We start from the raw sequence: 6,939 nt of genomic DNA, 5'->3' as shown, positions 1-6,939 counted from the left end.
TGCTTTGAAACATATCTCTACGCAAAATTATGTTATGTATGCTCAAGTATCTATGATGCAAGCATGTTTATGAAAAGTTTTACGATGATAGCACGTCTATGTTATGTATGTATGTCCAAGCTTATGTATGCAATGTTCAAGTTTCAAGTATGTATGTTCTATTTTAAAGATGCATGTGGTTTTATTACGTAGTACTTGTTATTTCAAGTTTATACATGGTGAGTCTTTAGACTCACTAGACTTGATCGATACAGGTGAGGAAGATGTTGAGGAGACTAGGGGTGGGGACCAGTGAGCGTTCTTGGACTGTACAGGAGGCTAAACTCGAGGACCGCCCATGTTTTAAAATTTCATTGCACGAACGATTTTAATACTCTGATTTCACGTTATAGTTTACGATGTTTAAACATGTATTTTTCCTATAGAAAACTTTGATTGTGATCTTTTTATTGCAAATATTTTTGTTGAACAGTTTATGGATTATCGAAATTTGAAAGTTTATTTTGTATTTAAGAAAATCTTTATTTTTTCGTAAATTTTAAAATAGTTTAAAAGTACTGTACGTTACAGTTGTTATCAGAGCGGTGTTCTTGTAAAAGGTTATGCCTACTGCTAGTTGCGAGAAGCTCACGAAGTCACACCTCAAGTCTGTAAGTTTTAAAGTTTTAAATTCTTTCATGTAATATGTATCCAGTTATGATTTCAGCATGTGCATGTTTGAGTAAAATTACGTGCATATTATGATATTAGTATTATGTTCATGCATGTTGGGTTTACGTGTTGGGTAAATGTTGGAACAGTTTGCCTCCCAGACGTAGGATTGTGAGTGAAGCAGGCGATGAGAATAAGGAAGCCCAAGATGGGGAGAGGGTCACTCCCCCTCGTCCACCCCCAGATATGTTCATAATCATTATGTAGGAGAGATGGCCGAGTGGTTTAAGGCGTAGCATTGGAACTGCTATGTAGGCTTTTGTTTACCGAGGGTTCGAATCCCTCTCTTTCCGTACCTTCACTTAATAGACCAATTTAATTAACAACACCGAATCAAATAGCAATAGAGACCTTTATTCCACCACTTAGACCTTTCATTGATATAGATTCTCTATTCCTAATTACCGTGACACGTAAAATACTATCAGCTAGAAAGAACATTGGAAAGAATATTAAAATATCCCCCCGGTCTATGATACAGAAATGGGATAAAATGGGGCTCAACCCGTATTTTTCTTTCTTAACCTTACCCTAGGTTAATTTAATTCGATGAAAGGGAAGAAAATTGCCCGAACCTTTGCTATTTTATTTGAGTTTAAGTCTGACGAGAATAATATTCTACGACTAGCAATTCATTTATTTTCAAACCGACCCATTTACTATCTATTATTTGATTGACTAATCCTCTATATTGGAAAGGATGAAGGGTCAAATGGTTTGGTAATTCTTCGTGAGGGAATGAGTCGAGAGAATTTTGAATCAGAGTTATGGATTTTTGTTCATCTTTCGCCATAATAATATCTCGGGGTTTGCAGCGATAACTTGGTATATCTACTATGCGCCCATTCACTAAAATATGTCTATGGTTAACTAATTGACGGGCTGCGGGAATAGTCGAACCCATACCCAATCGAAAAAGGATGTTATCCAAACGCATTTCAAGTAATTGTAGTAAAACTTGACCTGTTGACCCCTTGGCTTTTCCGGCGATACGAATGTATTTAAGTAATTGTCGTTCTGTAAAACCATAATGAAAACGTAATTTTTGTTTTTCTTCTAGGCGAATACGATATTGAGATTTTTTCCCGGAACGTGATTGGTTTCTAAGATAAAATATCCCGACATAGTGGCGTTTTGATACCACCAGAAGCAGGAAAACAAAATTCTAAGGAATCCAAAAAATGGAAAAATTGGATCTATGTTCTACGAATCACAACTAGTAAGAAAAAGTCTTTTGTTTTAGTTCGGCCTGTCGTCACATATGAAATAACGGACGGTATAAATTTAGCAGCGCTTTTTCCCCCGGATCTGTTGCAGGAAAGGGCTAATGTGCAACTTCGAGTTGTCAATTATATACTTTATGGAAATGGTAAACCAATTCGAGGGATTTTTGATACCAATATTCAATTCGTTCGGACTTGTTTAGTATTGAATTGGGACCAAGACAAAAAAAGCTCTTCTAGTGAAGCAGCCCGTGCTTCCTTTGTTGAAATAAGGGCAAATGGTTTGATTCAACATTTCCTACGAATCGACTTAGTGAAATCCCCTATTTCATATAGGAATGATTTAACAGGCTCAGGATTGCTCTCTGATAATGGATCAGATTGCACCAATATCAATCTTTTTTCTTTCATTTATTCCAAGGCAAGAATTCAACAACCCCTTAATCAAATAACTATTCATACGTTGTTGAATTGAAATACGGGATTACAATCATTGATAATTTTGTCATCATCCAATTGTTTTCGAATGGGTCCATTCAACGATGTAAAATATCAAAATGTCATAAAAGAATCAATCAAAATGACAAAAGATCCTCTAATTTCAATTAAGAATCCGCTGGGGCCTTTATCAATTCCCAGGGAACAGTGAGAAGCTTCATAGGGTCTTTCTGTCCAGGTGCTAGTAGTGGCTTAGATGCTTCAAGGAATGACTCATTTCTTCGCACAGTTTGCGGGGAATCAGGCTGTAGTGGATACAGGGGCGAGGCCCAGACCAGAGGCACTGTATGAAAGGTTTAGGAGGATGGATCCTAAGGAGTTCTCGGGGACTACTGATCCGATGATAGCTGAAGGATATATTAAGTCCATCGAGGTGATTTTTTCTTTCATGGAGCTGTAGGATGCAGACAGAGTTAGATGTGCCACCTTCTTGTTGACTGGAGACGCCAAGCTATGGTGGGAAAGTGCGTCTGTATCGGTTAATTTGTAGACTTTGACTTGGAATGGTTTCAAGGAGATCTTTTACTCAAAGTACTTCACTGAAGAAGTACGCTCTAGATTGACTAGGGAGTTCATGACGCTGCGACAAGGAGACAGCAGCGTAGCAAAATTTGTGAGGAAGTTTGAGAGGGGGTGTCACTTCGTGCCCCTGATAGCTAATGATGCCCGGGAGAAGCTGAGGCATTTTATCGATTGGTTGCGGCCTATCTTGCGCCATGATGTGAGGGTTGCTGGTCCGACTACTTATGCCGTTGTAGTATCTAGAGCCTTGGCGGCAGAGCAGAAACAAAGAGACATCGAGAGTGATAGACAGGGCAAGAGGCCCTATCAGGCACCTCAGCAGCAACAACAGCAGGGACCCCAGTTTAAGAGGCCTTTCCAGGGTCAGCAGGGGAAGATGCCATTTCAGGGACCGTCGAAAGGCAAGGGTCCTGTTCCACAGCAGAAGGCTCCTCAGAGATCGGGTGAGTACCCGGTGTGCCAGAAGTACAATCGCCAGCATCCGGGACAGTGTTTATATGGATCGGGCAAGTGCTTTAAATGCGGAGCCAGCGATCATTTCTTGAAGGACTGCCCGCAGTGGAGGCAGCCGACCCAGGGTAGAGTGTTCGCCATGCAGGCAGAGGAGGCGGACCCAGACATGACCCTGCTGACTTGTAACTAATTTAATTCAGCACCGCATTATTCTTGCTATGCATGTTTTGAATTTATTTGGGGATTATTAGCGTGCTAGTTAATATTTTGGTGACTTGGGATAAAAATTTTCTGCTATGCTTGAGGTTAAGATTAGAAGTTTTGGGATATAAGTTTTGTAATGTGCTAACGTCTCTCAGGAAATATTTTCATAAAGAGAGTAGCCACGAAGACCTTGACAGATTCAGGTGCCACTCACTCTTTTATTTCGGAGACGTTTGCTAATCATCTGGACGTCAAGTCTATTGGACTCGACGTGAGCTATTCAGTGACAATCCCATCAGGAGAAGAGTTATCAGCTACTAATGTGGTCAGAGACATCGACCTTGAACTACAAGGACACTTAGTGTATGCCAATTTGATTGTGTTCCAATGTCAGAATTTGATATCATTTTGGGAATGGACTGGCTGACAAAAAACAGAGTTCTTATTGATTTTCAGAAAAGGTTAGTGTTGGTAAGACATCTGGGCATGGAGCAGTTTCTTTTTGAGCCAGATAGATGGAGAAGTTTTCCTCGCATGATCTCATGCATGCAGGCTCGGAGACTCATTCACAAGGGTTGTCAGGCTTTCTTGGCCAGCATTTTTTCAGCGCCTGACGCACCCACTCCGTCGATATCTGATGTACCAATAGTCAGAGATTTTCATGAATTTTTTCCTGATGACGTCACAGGCCTTCTACCAGAGAGAGAGGTGGAGTTTGCTATCGACCTTATGTCAGGAACCGTGTCAATCTCGAAGGCACCGTACCGTTTAGCTCCAGCTGAGATGTTAGAACTCAAACAGCAGATTCAAGAGCTTCTAGACAAAGAATTCATCCGCCCTAGTTTCTCACCATGGGGCGCACCAGTGCTCTTCGTAAAGAAAAAAGATGGGAGCATGAGGTTGTGTATCGATTACCGAGAACTAAACAAGGTAACGATCAAGAATAAATACCCACTTCCAAGGATCAAGGACTTGTTTGATCAGTTGCAGGGAGCTACTGCGTTCTCTAAGATAGATCTTCGATCAAGGTATCATCAGCTGAAAGTAAAAGATGCAGATGTTCATAAGACAGCCTTCAGGACCAGATATGGGCATTACGAATTCTTAGTAATGCCATTCGGACTGACTAATGCTCCAGTTATATTTATGGACCTCATGAATCGAGTATTCCAGCCCTACCTAGATCAGTTCGTCATAGTGTTCATTGATGACATTCTCATTTACTCGAAGAGCCATGAGGAGCACTGTCAGGATTTGGGTACAGTTTTGCAGGTCTTGCATAGTCGCAAGTTGTTTGCAAAATTTAGTAAATGTGAATTCTGGTTGGAGAAGGTAGCATTTTGGGTAATATAATATCTAGCAGTGGTATCAAGGTGGATCCAGCTAAGGTAGCAGCAGTTAAGGAATGGGTTGAGCCGAAGATTGCGTCAGAGATCCGCAGTTTCCTAGGCCAAGCAGGCTACAACAAGAAATTTATTCAGGGATTTTCTTCGATTGCAGTGCCACTCACTTCATTGACTAAGAAGAATTCTAAATTCGTATGGAGCATTGAATGTCAGAAGAGCTTCGATACTTTGAAGCAAGCTCTTGTTTCAGCACCAGTGCTAGCCATGCCATCAGGGCAAGGCAATTTTGTGTTATACACCGATGCATTTAAGCTCGGGTTAGGAGCAGTGTTGATGCAACATGGTCGGGTCATAACTTATGCCTCCAGACAGTTGAAGGAGTATGAGAAGAACTACCCGACTCATGATCTTGAGTTAGCTGCCGTCGTCTTTGCGTTAAAGATATGGAGACATTACTTGTATGGTGAGAAATGCCAAATATTTACCGATCACAAGAGTCTCAAGTATTTCTTCACGCAGAAAGAGCTGAATATGAGACAAAGACGGTGGTTGGAGTTTGTAAAAGACTACGATTGCGAAATTAGCTACCATCCGAGGAAAGCTAATGTTGTGGAAGATGCTTTGAGCAGAAAAGTTACAGTCGTAGCACAGTTGTCAGTACAGAGACCTCTTCAGTCAGATATTCAGAGATTTGGGTTAGAGGTTTATCCTAAGGGCAGAGCTCCTAAGCTGTCCAATCTGACAGTCCAGTCTTCTTTGATAGACCGAATCCGTCGAGGTCCGTCTTTAGATGAGCAGTTGCAGAAATGGCGACTGAAGGATGAAGCCAAGGCGACTGAAGGATGAAGCCAAGGGCAGTGTACTCTACACAGTGTCCGATGGTATTGTGAGGTACAAAGGTAGAATGTGGGTGCCTAGTGTTGATTGGATCAGAGAAGATATTCTGACAGAGGCACATATATCTCCATATTCCATCCACCCTAGAGGTACTAAGATGTACAAGGATTTGCAGATCCTGTATTGGTGGTGCTACTACTTAAATTATAATTCACCCAAGTGTAGGTTGTCTGCAAGTAATATATTTCGTAAGTACGAGATCGATCCACGGAGAGGTTATTTTAAGTTTAAATTTATTAATTTATAGATTACCAAATGCAAGAACGAAGTTTACAAATTATAAATTTTGTCAAGACTCGAGGATTTATTCTTGGTTTATGCAATATTGTTTAATTAAAAGTAAAACAAAGGAAACCACCATAAATAATGGTTCCAAGAAAATTAAATATTTAAACACACACCTAATATAATATAGTTCCCACTATAAAAAATACCGAATTTATCGATATTTTATATATGATACCTATGATTATATATATAACTATATAAATATATAACTGCATAAAATAAATGTTAAATTAAATCATTATATTTCATTTAGAACAACCGGCAGAGATACGCTATTGCCTAAATTAAATATATGATTTAATAAGTTAGTTGCGGGATAGTAAAAGTTAGATGCGGAAAGTAAAAGTTAGTTGCGATAAAGTAAATGTTAGATGCGGAAAGTAAAAGTTAGTTGCGATAAAGTAAATGTTAGATTGTTAGATATCATAATATTTCATTTAGAACAACCGGCAGAGCCACGCTATCGTCTAAATGAAATATATGATATAGTTATATAAATATATATATATATAATATAACAATAATAATTGATGAAATATTTATTGTATCAAAATTAAACAACAAATCAAGATAACCACTTAAATGGTATCAAGCATTTGATGTAAATTGATAACAACAAATAATTCATTTTTATACCTACAATAAAAAGAAATTAGCAAAATGAAAAGAAATAAAGAAAGAATATACAAAATATAAACAATCTTACTTCACCAAGAATTCATCCTCTTCACCTTGACATAATAGATTTAGCTTTCCATGAACTTACTTTTGATCAACACTAAAAACATCACTCATAA

The 6,939-nt window shown here is 39.0% G+C and overlaps 1 non-coding gene across 1 annotated transcript; it reads left to right on the top strand.

The window, feature by feature from the left end:
* Nucleotides 1-917: 917 nt before the first annotated feature.
* TRNAS-GGA (transfer RNA serine (anticodon GGA)) lies at nucleotides 918-1,004 on the top strand. Its single transcript has one exon. It is a non-coding gene; the product is annotated as a tRNA-Ser (tRNA).
* Nucleotides 1,005-6,939: the final 5,935 nt, after the last annotated feature.

This window comes from Primulina huaijiensis, chromosome 14, assembly GCF_012295235.1.
Source record: "Primulina huaijiensis isolate GDHJ02 chromosome 14, ASM1229523v2, whole genome shotgun sequence".
Lineage (NCBI taxonomy): Eukaryota > Viridiplantae > Streptophyta > Magnoliopsida > Lamiales > Gesneriaceae > Primulina > Primulina huaijiensis.
The sequence above is the reverse complement of the archived record's forward strand: the minus strand, read 5'-3'. Positions and strand labels throughout refer to the sequence as shown.